Genomic DNA, 14,240 nt, shown 5'->3' on the forward strand with positions numbered 1-14,240 from the left:
ATGTCCTCAAGTTGTTTGAAGACAAACTAAAATGGCTGCTGGTTCCACCCCCTCATAGTCCCGGCCCCACACGGCCCCGGCCCCCCATGGCTCCAGCACCCACAGCTGGGGCTTCGGCCTCCACGACTAGGCTTAGCCATGTCCCAGCCCAAGCCCTCGTCAAAGCAATGGTGGGGCAAATATGAGCACTGCCATGGCTCAGCAGCTCAGCTATACTTGCTGCCAATCCCACCCTGTCCTTGTCCGGTCCTAAAGACTAGTTTCACAGAATGGAGAGGGGTGTCAAGTGAAACCTTTCTCTTCCCCAAATTAGTGTAAAAAAAGACTACGGGTTTGGCTCACTTAGCATCTATTCCTCATTGTTCCATATCATCCTCCATTATAGAAAGGATAGGAAGCCAAATGCTAGCTTTTCCAACCTCCCTTGTAACACATGGGAGCCACGTGACATAGTTCCGTCCAAGGAAACATATTTGGAAGACTGCTGGTGTGGGTGAGGGGAAGAGGGATCTGGGAAAGTGTCTGATCTCTTGTTACTCTGCCTGCCCCACGGCAACTTGTCCTGAACTCAGATTGGATGGTTGAAGCCAGAGAGGCTCTTTTGCAACCGTTAAACAACAAGGATAAAGAACCGCATGCCAAGGACGGCAGAATGAGAAAACAGAAAGTGCTTTGAAATTACAGTTACATTTTTTTATGAATGTTAATGATCTTGTGGCTATTTTCCTAGGAGTCCTTATCTTTTAAAGATCCTCACTGAAACATGTATAGATTAAATGTGATGTCTGGAACTTGCTTCAGAATAGCCCGGGGGGCGGGGGGCTGATGGAAAAGTGGACAGAGGTATAGATGAAATAAATAGATAATTGTTGAAGCTAAATATAGATGCATATTCTCTCTACTGTTATGTGTATTTTGAATTCTCCATAATAAAAAGACTAGAAGATCTGGCAGAAACTACCTCTGCGATCAAGCCCAACATTATCAGTTGACTCTCACCAGTGATGAGTCATGTTGATATCACATACCTCCAGCCCTGTGGTATCCTTCCCCAAAACCCAGAACCCCAGACTATGAGGAAACATCAGACAAAAATCAAACTGAGGGGGCGCCTGGGTAGCACAGTCATTAAGGGTCTGCCTTCGGCTCGGGGCGTGATCCCGGCGTTCCGGGATCGAGTCCCACATCGGGCTCCTCTGCTGGGAGCCTGCTTCTTCCTCTCCCACTCCCCTGTTGTGTTCTCTCTCTCGCTGGCTGTCTCTCTGTCACATAAATAAATAAAATCTTTAAAAAAAATCAAACTGAGGAACGTTCTAAGAAGATACTAGACACTCTTCAAAAGGCGTCAAGGTCATGAAAAACAAGCAAAGACTGAGAAACTGTCACAGCTAAGGAGAAGCCTATGGAGACATGAGGACATGAATGCAGTGTGGTACCCTGGCTTGGATTCTGGAACAGGACAAGCTCATGTAGTGGGAAAACTGATGAAATTTCAATAAAGTCTGTAATTAAGTTAATCATAAGGAACCCACATTAACTTCTTACTCTTAAACAAGTATACTATAGTTATAGGAGAAATTCGCATTAGGACAAACTGGGTGAAGAGTATATGAGAACTATTTGTGCTTTCTTTGCAATTTCCCAGTGAGTCTAAAATAATTACAAACTAAAAATTTATTCTGAAAAAAAGTCTAAAGGGAAAGAATTTGGATTCCCAATGGCATTATTGCACAGATTTCTTGTTGCATGAGAAAAATGAAACATATTTTTAAAAAAAGTAAATGCCACTTAACGAGTCTGTTCCTTGCAGCTGAATCAATATGAACTGATGAAATGTGCTTGTTGTTTATTTATTGTTTGTCTGAGGCCATTAGCTCCTGAAACCCACCACTGAGAACAACAGCACTCAGCACTCTGCAGCAATGGGGGGCTCACCTGACCAACCCCCCGACCCCACTGCCATCTCAGGTTCACAAAGGGAGAGAGAGGACATGAGGGGAAGAAGTCATCTCCTTGGGAACCTGCCTAAAGCAAGCAATTAGCAAAACCCTTTAGGAAGTAGCTGTGACACAAAATCAACCCAAAAACAGCAGCAACAGCTTTCTTTTCAACTCTGTTCGTCCACTATAAAGAAATAGGGAATCTAATGGAAAACAAGTCTCATATATCAAGTAGCAATGAAAACTACAAAATATCTGGGAATAAATATTAAAATGTGAAAACTGTATATGAATAAAGCTGTGAAACTTTACAGGACATGAAAGAAGGCTTGCATAAGGGAAGGACACATCATCATGTTCCTGAATATAAAGCTGCTACATTGTAAAGATGTCAGTTCTTCCTAAATTAATCTATAAATTAAATATATCACCAAAGTTCTGACGTAAAACCTAAATCTCATCTACTATAAAAAAATTCAAGCAGAGTGGATCATATATCTTCCTGTGAGACGTAAAACTGTAACACATTTACAAGGTAATGGAAGAAAAAAGTCTTTGTGATCAAAGCATTCTTGGACATGACACTAAAAATACAATCTATCAAAGAAAAATATAGGTAAATTGGACTTTACCAACATTTAAAACTTCTGCTCTGGGAAAGACACTGTTAAGAGAATGAGAAAACAAGCTATGGGCTGGGGAAAAAAATCTTTGCAAATTACACAATCAACACACAGGGACCAGCTACATAATGCCTGGGGCCCAGTACAGACTGGAAATGTGGGACCCTTTGTTGAAAATTATTAAGAATTTCAAACTATGACCAGTAGAGTGTCAAATGAAGTGGGGGGCCCTTCTCAGCGTGGGGTCTGTGTGACTGCACAGGTCACCCTCCCACAAGCCATCCCTGCCAACAGCACATCTGTATTCAGAAAACACAACAAACTCTCAAAACTCAATAGTAAGGAAACAAGCAACCCGTCTTAAAAATGGGCAAAATATTTGAACAGACACTTGGCCAAAGAGGAGACAAGGATGGCAGATAAGCACATGAAAAGGTGGTCAACACCATGAACCGCTGGGGAGTCACAGGCTGAAACTCAGTGAGATACCACTGTGCACGGATCAGAATGACTGCAGTAGAAAAAACTGACAACACCAGCGCTGGTGAGGACACGGAGGATATGGAACTCCCCAGCATCGCTGATGGGAGTGCAAAACAGCACTGCCACTCTGGGAAACAGTCTGGCAGGTTTTTTCACAAAGTTAAATATGCACTCACCAGGCACCCAGCAATCTCACTTTTTGGTATTTACCCGTGAAAAATGAAAACTGCTCACACAAAACCCTGTACGTGAGTGTACAGATGTTCTTATCTGTAACATTAGAGTCATCGTAACACCTGTTCTGTTTTAAGCATCAAATACAAAGGCCGGGGCGCCTGGGTGGCGCAGTCGTTAAGCGTCTGCCTTCGGCTCAGGGCGTGATCCTGGCGTTCCGGGATCGAGCCCCACATCAGGCTCCTCCGCTGGGAGCCTGCTTCTTCCTCTCCCACTCCCCCTGCTTGTGTTCCCTCTCTCACTGGCTGTCTCTCTCTGTTGAATAAATAAATAAAATCTTTAAAAAAAATTAAAAAAAAAAAAATACAAAGGCCATCTGTCACGGCCCCAAACTACAGACCATCTAAATGTCCTTCAGCAGGGGAGAGTGGATGAGCTGTGCTGTCCTCATACAATGCGATTGCTGCTTAACAATAAAAAGGAACAAACTCAAGAACTTGGATGAATCTCAAAGGCTTTGTGCTGAGTGAGCCTCAGAAGGCTACATACTAGAGGATTCTATTTATATAACATTCTCAAACAGATTAAACTTTAGGGACAGAATCGACGGTGGTAGCCAGAAGTCAGGTTTGGAGGAGGGTATGACAACCAAAGGGTAGAAGGAGGGAGTTCCGGGGAGATGAAATTGTTCTGTATACCAACTGTGACGGTGCCTCCACAAATCCATGCTTGTGCCAAACTCACAGAACCATACAATTTGACTATATGCTAATTTTGTGTGTTTATTTATTTATTTATTTTTATATATTTATTTTAGAGAGGGAGGGAGGAGCAGATGGAGAGGGAGAGAAAGAATCTTAAGCAGGCTCCATGCCCAGCAGAGAGCCTGCCATGGGGTTCGGTCTCATGACCCTGAGATCATGACCTGAGCCAAAATCAAGGGTCAGACACTCCATCAACTGAGACACCCAGGCGCCCCAAATCCAATGTCATTTTAAAATGGAACTTGACAAGCTGATACTGAAGGTCAGCCAGAAGAGAAAAACGTATGAGGATAATGGAAACATTTTAAAGCAGAAAAATGTTTGAAAATTGATTTACCAGATTTGAAAATATCTTATAGGATTATCATAACTGGAATGTCCTGTAAGATTATCATAACTGCTTGGTACAGAGAAATGGATCTGTAGAAAAACATATCAATGGAAGAATCAGAAGCAGGCGTACATGCAAATTTAGTTTATGGTAAAGTTACCATTAAGAACGACAGGTTGGACTATACAATAAATGGTTGAGAACAAATGGGTTATCTATTTCTTTTAAAGTATAGTTATATCACATTATGTATAAAAATAAATGTTAGCTGCATTAAAGAACTAATTGTATGAAACAAGATTATAAAAGTGTTCTTCAGAAATATGTGCATACACGTGTGTTATAACAATGTTTGCCGAAGCATCCTTCATAATAGCAAAGAGGAAGAAAGAAGAAAGAGAAAGAAACGCCCATCAGAAGTTAAATGACATAAATTCATACTATGGAATAGGTATATCAATGTATGTCCTGACACGAAAAGATTTTTTTGGTGCACAGCTAAATGTAGAGAATGATTTCTTTATTAAAAAAGATCTTTGGGGACACCTGGGTGGCTCAGTCAGTTAAGCCTTCGGCTCAGATCATGATTGTGGGATCCTGGGATTGAGCCGCGAGTTGGACTCTCTGCTCAGAGGGGAGTCTGCTTCTCCCTCTGCCCCTCCCCCTCCATGCTCTCCCCACCCCCCAAACAAATAGATTAAATTTAAAAAAAAAAAGATCTTTGGATGTACGTATTAAAACTGCACACAACATGATTTGAAGAGCCATGCTCCAAATTAATTATGGAACAGAAGGCAAAGAGAAGAGGCTTCACTTTCTACTCTATATACCTCATTTTTAAAGCCTTATCACTGCACACAGAAAGGTATTATTTATTGTCAACAAACTGACTGACTTCTTCACTATGTACCCAACACGAGGAGCCATGGGAGTCTGAGAAAGGCTCAGTGCAGTCGGTGAGCAGCTGTCACAAGAGAAGGAACACTTGTGCCAAGGTGCCTGCCAGACCCTCTTGGCCAGGAAGGCTTTTCGTTCAGACCAGGCCTGTCCCTTTGCCATCCAGGGCCCTAGTTCCCCGGTAAGTAGTAGTTGTCGAGGAATAAGAAGACTCTTCTGGTTAAGATCCAGGTTTTGCAAGTTTAGCAATTTGCATTTTCCAAGAGTTTTCACAAGAAAAATAAAACCAAGGAAAGGAGAAAGCAAGAAACCAAGGCAGTGTGAAAAGAATGCTCTATCTCGTGCTCTTCAATGCGGTGGCCAGTTGTATTCAGTGTTGCTAAGTGAGGTTTAGAGCGAGAATAGCTAATCACTAGACCGCTGAATCCCCTGACAAGCATTCCCTGTGAGATCTATACCAGCAAGCCATGAGGGAACATCAGCAGTAACGGCTTACACATACAAAACCCTCTACACACCGCTTTGTATTTGATCCTTAAAGCAGAACAGGTGTTACGATGACTCTAATGTTACAGATAAGAAACTAGAAGCCTGAAGAGATCTGACAACGGTTTTGTCACCAGGTTCCAGGACCATTCGAGGTGGGTGCTTGCACGTAAGTAAGGTCCCTGAGCCATCAGAAGTACGTTCCACAGAACACACCAGAGGAAACACTGCCACTTCTTTAGAAAAACACATAGAAAGATCAATCTCAGTTCAGCAAGGGAAAGACAGGTTGAAAAACATGGTTGTAAAAAATTCTTAGTGATTATATAAATACAACACATATATTTGTACACATACATAAAAACTCCTTTTGCTAGAGTTATGGATGCCTCCAATAATAGAAATGCAGTCCAAAATTACTTCCAACAGAATCAACAATAATACTCTCAAGGTGAATCCTGCCTCTGGTTCTAAAGTTATTGTCAGTCACCTCAGTTTTACTTATATAATTTTGCTCGTTGCTACAAGGGAATTTCTTTAGCTATGCTCCTAATCTTACAGTCCTTTAATATTGCTTGAGTAAATTGGAGCTATATTTGGAAGTCATGGTGAGTTAACTGTCATAAGGTCGTTGAGAAAAATTATCCTCTTATGACATCGTTTACTACTTGACATGAACTAACAAGCGTTCTACAAAGAATAACAAGAAAGAAATTTAAATGTAACATACATAGATTTATTTGTTTGTTTTTATAAAAACATCGTAGCTTCAAGGTTGTATGTGAACAGTGCTCGGAACTGGAGAAACACATTTTGTAATGTTATAGGGCATGTCTTTGCTCATCTTAACCAAGAGACTTAGAAATTGAACTTCGAGTGGAAAAGAACAGAGCAACTATGGGTTTACTGTGAATCTACGTAACTACGTGCTAGTCTTGTTCCCACAAGATGTGACGGCTAGCTCAGCACGCATCCTCACAACGCCTGAGTCAACAGCCTCCCATCCCTTCAAGGCTTCTTCTTACAACTGCCACCTGGTGCCTGTAGTTCCTGTTTTCAGTTATAATTTCTAGCTAGTGATAAGGCTTTAAAAGTTGTGTTTCGGGGGCGCCTGGGTGGCTCAGTCGCTGGGCGTCTGCCTTCGGCTCAGGGCGTGATCCCAGGGTCCTGGGATCGAGCCCCACATCAGGCTCCTGTGCTGGGAGGCTGCTTCTTCCTCTCCCACTTCCCCTGCTTGTGTTCCCTCTCTCGCTGGCTGTCTCTATCTCCGTCAAATGAATAAATAAAATTTTTAAAAAATACATAAATAATAAATAAATAAATAAATAAATAAATAAATAAAAATAAAAGTTGTGTTTAGGAAAAAAGTTTTGTTAAAGAAGACCAGGCTTCAAATGTTCAGTGAACACTTGCCCTGCAGTGGGGTAAGCCGCATTCTGTCCGTCGGTCCCCACCATCCTGCAAGGAAGGAAGCGACAGTCCAAAGCAAAGCAACGCAGTCAAGGTCACAGGGCAGTAAATTTCGGAACCAAGACTTGAAACCCGCAGAGCCATGGGAATTACAGCATGGCTCTTCACCAGAGGACATGAAAATGCAGACCTAAACGTGGGATCTAATACTTAAAAAGAAGTAATGCACATGTTTAATTTTGAATTTTCTTCATTGGCATTTCATCCGAGAAATACTTATTGTGTCCACCATGGGAGTACCCTAACTGGTCAGATAGGACGGTGAATGAGATTCTTGGAGTTTACATTCTGGTGGTGGGGAAAGACAATAAACTCACAAGCAAGCGAATAGATAAATAAAAAAGAGAAAACATTGGGTAAGGGCTCTGTCAGGCACTAAAGAGGAAGAGGAAGGATTCTAGTTATCTGCCTTCCTGCTTTCATCTCTCTGGGTTGTGGGCTCTTGGAGAGTAGGGATACTGTTTCAATGTTAAGACTTGTCTTAACGATTTGCACATAGTAGGACACACTACTTAAAGAGCAAAGTGCACTCTCTGACCACTTTTATGTGAAAGTAAATCACTGTCTTCTGGAAATTACAGTCCTTTGTGGCTTTAGTTTATTCTACCTATATCTGAGGGTGAAATGCAGACTTTTCCTCCTTTATTCCATAGGCTGCAAGAGCTCATGTCATACTCGCTGTAGTCAGAAGATCAGAAAACCCTGGAGGGTTCAACATGGCAAGGTCTCCGGATAGAAAAAAACCATGTGAAATTTTACTTTGTGAAGTCATTTTGGTTTGAAAAGTCTGACCTTTTGGCTTGTTTTTCAAAATTCTCCCACAACCCAAATCACTAGCTGGAGCTATCAGATAAGCCCCAAGTGCATCATCTATTAAATAATTGTTGTTCTTGACATAAATGGCACCCTCAAAGGGAATAGTCATCAGCCAAAGAGCTTGTTGCACCTAATTCCTGTAGAAGTCACTAGATGCCCAGACGCGTAGATGCTCATTACTCAATTCATGGACTTCAAAAATCACCTTCCTTTTACTTGACAAATATTTTTGAGTCCCGACCATGCGTCAGGTACTGAGACGGGCCCTGGGGATACAATGGCGGGCAACACCAGACGGTACTCTTGACTTCATGGAGTTCACTGAGTAATGGTACTTCTCCCACACGGTTTTCTGAATTCTACTCCGTTATCTTCTGAATCAGAATCCCTAGGGCATTTATTCTCAAGCTTCAGCGTGGATCAAAACCACAGACTGCTGTCCCTTCCACCCCCAGAGTTTCTGATTCAGTAGGTTTGGTGTAAGGTTCAACAACTGGCATTTCTAACAAATTCCCAGGTGATGCTCATATAGCCGGTCTGGGGACCACACGGTGACAACCATTAGCCTAAGGCATAGAACCCACGTATCTGCAGGTAATTCTGACGTGTGTCCAGTTGGAGATAAAAGTAGATTAATTTTGGACAGGTTGGGTGAGTGGGGCCTTAAAGACCAAGGAGAGAATCCATAAGGATCAGTGGATTAGTTATCATCTAAGAAATGTAATACTTGGCCTCATTTTTGACTGAACACCTATATTGGGGTTTCTTAAACTTCTTTTTTTCAAGATTTTATTTATTTATTTGTCAGAGAAAGAGAGCACAAGCAGAGGGAGCAGCAGGCAGAGCAGGCAGAGGGAGCAGCAGGCTCCCCGCTGAGCAAGGAGCCTGATTCGGACTTAATCCCAGGACACTGGGATGATGACCTGAGCCAAACGCAAACATTTAACAGACTGAGCCACCCAGGCGCCCAAGATCTGCATTTCTTTTTTTTTTTTTAAGATTTTATTTATTTATTTGACAGAGAGAGAGACAGCCAGCGAGAGAGGGAACACAAGCAGGGGGAGTGGGAGAGGAAGAAGCAGGCACATAGCGGAGGAGCCTGATGTGGGGCTCGATCCCATAACGCCGGGATCACGCCCTGAGCCAAAGGCAGATTCTTAACTGCTGTGCCACCCAGGCGCCCCCAAGATCTGCATTTCTAATAAGCAAGTGATGCCGACGTGGCCTGTCCACACAGAAACTCACACAGAAAAATAGACCTCAGACATAGCTCTATGTTGTGTTAATGCTTTCTTGCTTTTGGCAGTAAGTTGCAAGTCCAAAATAGAAAAGAAAAAGGCCCATGTCTAAATAAATATGTGAAAAACTTAGAACAATAAAGGTGGACTTGTGCCAAGACCTTTTACAATGCCAGTGTGCGTGGTCGCTCTTCAGGAGAAGGACATGGTGTGCAGTGTGTCTCAAGCTTATGTGACCACAAAATCCCTTTATCATCAGTGGTGCTGGACTGATTGTCCAAAGGACACAACGTGAGGAAAGCCAGTTTATGGTGCTTCTGGAAGAACTTCCCCGAGAGGCAAATATGAGGGATGGTTAAAAGCAGTCTACAGGTAAAGACTTTTTTGTTTGTAAACCTTTCACACTCAGTTCTGCACTCTGATTGGTTCTCCATCCCCCATATCCACTGCTGGGCTCCTCCTCTGCCTTCGATCTCTCCCTCCCCTGACCTCATTAGATCATAGTGTCAGGGCGCCTAATCCTTCACCCTCTTCCTTGACCATGGTCCTTCCTCCCACTGATAAGTATTTCTTGAATGAAATGCCAACAAAGAAAATTCAAAATTAAACATGTGCATTACTTCTTTTTTTTTTTTTTTAAGATTTTATTTATTTATTCGACAGGATAGAGACAGCCAGTGAGAGAGGGAACACGAGCAGGGGGAGTGGGAGAGGAAGAAGCAGGCTCATAGTGGAGGAGCCTGATGTGGGGCTCGATCCCATAACGCCGGGATCACGCCCTGAGCCGAAGGCAGACGCTTAACCGCTGTGCCACCCAGGCGCCCCTATGTGCATTACTTCTTTTTAAGTATTAGGTCCTGAGTAGTTCAACCAACATCCCAAGATTCAACTGGAGACAGATTCCAGAGTTCAGCTGCTTCAGTTCACTTCAATTTTTGATTTTCCTGAAAGCCAACTTAGAATCACTGTTGAACTTAGAATTCGCTCACAGAGAGGGGCCTAACTAAACACCTGGCTGCCCCACCCAGACCCCATGCAGTCCAAGAAAGACAGGTAGCTCTGCATTTCCTGCCTTTCTCCTATCTACACAGGACACTTAAACAAAAACAAAAAAAAAAAGATTTATTTATTTGAAAGAGAGAGATAGGGTGCATGAGTGGAGGGAGGGACAGAGGGAGAAGGAGAGAGAGGAGCAGACCCCCATTAATGCAGAACCCGACTCAGGCTCCATCTCACAATCCCCAGATCACCTGAGCCACAACCAAGAGTCGGATGCCTAACCAACTGAGCCACCAAGGCGCCCCTCCACAGGGCACCTTTGATTAAGCACAGACGTGAGTGCTGGGCGTATATAAACACACACCACACCCACATGTATGTATACGCACGGGTGTCTGGTCCTCAGCCCATCGTTTCTTCACATAATGTTTACTTTGAGGACTGTTCGAGATTGACCACCTAACATTTTCCCATTAGGTGATGACATATCTTAGGAGTTTCAGAGGTTATTTTTGTTCTTATTGCTCAAACGGAAAGAATACAGGCTTGAGCCTCCCACAAGGCCTTCGAAAAGAGCAAATGCCTGTGTTCACCGACAGTTTATAAAAGGGACAAGGAATGAGAAAATCCACTCAAATTTCTGCTATCCAGTTTTTCAGATAGACCACAAGAACTGGGTCTCCATAGCGTTTGGTCTCTCAAAGCTTGGCCTTTGGCCGCGTTCCTTTTGAAGTATGCTTTTCGAGTCTTGCCAAGTCCCAGCTTCCACACAGGACTTTGGATGACATTACCATCCTTTCCTTCAAGTAAAAAAACCTTCTTCCTCAAGACCTAAAAATACTCCTCAGCCTTGGAGGGCAGCCTTGTTTTCATCATCGCCTGTGCACTGGACCAGTTGTTTGACTGGGACAAGCCAAAAGCACAAAGAAGCAGCAGCAGTTTTGAGGGAGCTGATCCACATTTGGGTCTCCTTGAAATGTCCAGATCCCAGAAATAGCAAAAATCTTTCCTTGTTCAGCCAGGAGAATTCCAATCCCAACCCCAACTCATGCTCCCTTGTTTTTTCTTGAGTTGTTTGTTTGTTTGTTTTTGAGGGGGGATGATCTTGGCATGATAGAATAAAAATTATTTTGAGTTTTTATTCTTGCCACTATTATAAAGAGATCAGGATTTGGTTAACTGAATACTTTTGTTCATTCCTAAATATTGCCTTTGAATCTCATTACAATCGAGGAAAATAAAATTTTCTGAGACAAACATTAGATAGATTTTACTTTAAATTGAGTATGTGATGATTTTAGTGCTCAATGTATAGCATTCTAAATTCATGGCCGTGTTGTTTTGGTTAATAGCCCCAAATCTGGGGAGCTAAATATTTATTCAATCCAAGTCAAACTCTTATGCCCGGCATTCAAGGCCTTTTGCTATCACGTTCTGTGGGTGGGTTTGGGAAGGCAGCGTAGGAGCTGGTGGAAATCATAGCTGTTTTCAGTCTCAATAAGGGTCAGCAGGAGGAAGGACCATGGTCAAAGAAGAGGGTGAAGGATTAGGTGCTCTGATAGAATGATTTAGTGAGGTCAGGGGAGGGAGAGATCAAGGACAGAGGAGGAGCCCAGCAGTGGATATGAGGGATGGAGAACCAATCACAGTGCAGAACTGAGTGAAAAATAAGGAAATCGGGGGGGGGGGGGGTAAATGGTCCGAGAAAAAAGGCAAAAAGCTGGTATAGCAGGTGGTCTGGTCAGCCTCGTTATAGTTTGGGGACAGGATATTTTGTTTCTAATAAGTAGGTCATAGAAACAGCTTCTGACACGTGTGGCCTCAGTCTGTCCCTCTAGACTTGTCCCTTACACATGGGGTCAACTCCAGTCAGACCAGACAACTCCCTCTTCCCCAAACAGACTTCAAACTTCCCCTCTTTCCACCTCCATCCTTTCTGTCTCCATTCTTTGCACCTCACCTAGAACTCCTTTCTTCCCGGACCTCCTCCTGTCAAATCCAACCCATTCCTTCACAAACCATCAGAGATGTCATTTTTATGAAGTCCCCCTTGATCTCTCAACAGATGCCATCGCTTCATTAAAGAAATCTGCATGTATCGTCACAGTCAGCGCAAAGGGGTGGGGGAGGGCAGAGCCGCTATTCCATCTCATCTCCTCTGGATCTCTGTACTTAAAATTTTCCTACATTCTGGAATAGCTACAGCTATATTATTGGTACGTCCGTACCTTCTGCACAATGTTGCAGGACACATGGTTGAGGCTAGCAGGCAGCTTACTAACTTACATCCTAATGGTCAACCTAAAGGAATCAGAGTAATTCTAGAATGAGCAACAGTCAGAGTTACATATATGAGATGTTCACAGGCTATAAAATGTTACGTACGTAGTGACATTAGCAAAATAATGTTCATTTATTCCTTAATGTTTGTTATTCAACTAACATGTATTGATGCCTACAATTTGATAAGCAGGAGGAAAATAGGGACACATACTGATTATTCCTCTTAATTGGATAATTAGCCTGATACAATTTGGTAAGTGAATGCTGAGACATGCAGAGAAGTAAGTGGATTTTTCTCTACAACCACCATTAAGAAATAAGTTCTCTTGACTTTCATTCATTTGTTGTTCTTTTTCCAAATTTCTAGAATATCCCTTTGCTTATATTATTTTTGTAATTAGAAAAAGCAAACATTGGGTTAGTCTTAAAGGAGTTAGCTTTGCTTCTCCCAGATTTCACCACGAAAGTTCACCAACCTCCCCTTATCTACCCAGAGGTTATGTGCTCTGTGCTAGAAGAATGATTGGCACCAAGTATGGTCCACACTTCCTCGTTCCTAAGGGCAAATTGGATGCTTTGCATACAACTAGCCTTGGGATTCTTATATTTTAGTGCAGCACATTCCCGGAAACTTCCTGAACAATTCTACCCATGAGCACTCACAGACACAGGTTTTCCCTCTCCCTATTTCAAATTCAGACTGAGTAACGTATGATTTGAAAGCTCCATCTTCAACTACTGAGAAGAGCCATGTAACAGATGACAAAATCAAATTCTAAATGGCTTTTGAATGATCCTCACCATTTCTCTCAAAAACTTTTAAATTATGAGCATTCCCCTAAGCTATTTTGCTAGCCATTTTGCCATTTTTCTTTAATAAGCAGATTCTCAGAAAATTCTACAACCGGACACTTGGAAGTATAGATTCCTGCTGGTGGGACCTTAAACATGGGGGCTGCTGGGACAGAGGTATCAAGTTTGGGTCAGAAGAGCAACACTACTGGAGAACAACATCAATGCCCATGGTTTTCAGTGGGTGAGCTGCTGGGTCTGGGATCCAGTCTACGGAAAAGAGAGGGAGGTAGCTGCTGGAAAACTCACCTCTTGGACTCCGACTCCTCTGAGACTTAATCTCTCATCTCTTTAATTCTGTAGTCATACTTCTTTCAATTGCATCGGGTTTTTTTTTTTTTTAAGATTTTATTTATTTGCGAAAGAGAGAGAGAGAGAGCAAGGGCAGGGAGAGGGGCAGAGGGAGAAGCAGACTCCCTGCTGAGCAGGGAGCCTGAAGCAGGACTCGATCCCAGGACCCTGGGCTCATGACCTGAGCTGAAGGCAGATGCTTAACCAACTGAGCCACCCAGGGACCTGAGTCTGTTCTTTTATTTCCTACTTTAGAGAGATCCTTTTTTGATAAAGCATCACTTTGTATTTTTAAAGCAGTAATACATGCAACCAGCATGGCATTCAAAAGGTACAAAGGGTCTAGAATGAAACATCAGGGTCTCTCCTTGACCCTGTTACCAAATATTCAGTTCCCTTCCCCGAAGATCACCAGTTAACCGATTTCTAGAGCATCTTTTCTTTTTCATTTCCACCACCAACTCCCTGGACTGGGCTTTCATTTTCCCACACCTATCTTAATGTCACAGCTTACACCCAGTTTTCTCTTTCTAGACCAAACTACCCTCTTTCATCAGCTAGAATCACCATGAAAAGTGTCTAGGAAAGACTGA

Source organism: Ursus arctos, unplaced genomic scaffold, assembly GCF_023065955.2.
Source record: "Ursus arctos isolate Adak ecotype North America unplaced genomic scaffold, UrsArc2.0 scaffold_14, whole genome shotgun sequence".
Lineage (NCBI taxonomy): Eukaryota > Metazoa > Chordata > Mammalia > Carnivora > Ursidae > Ursus > Ursus arctos.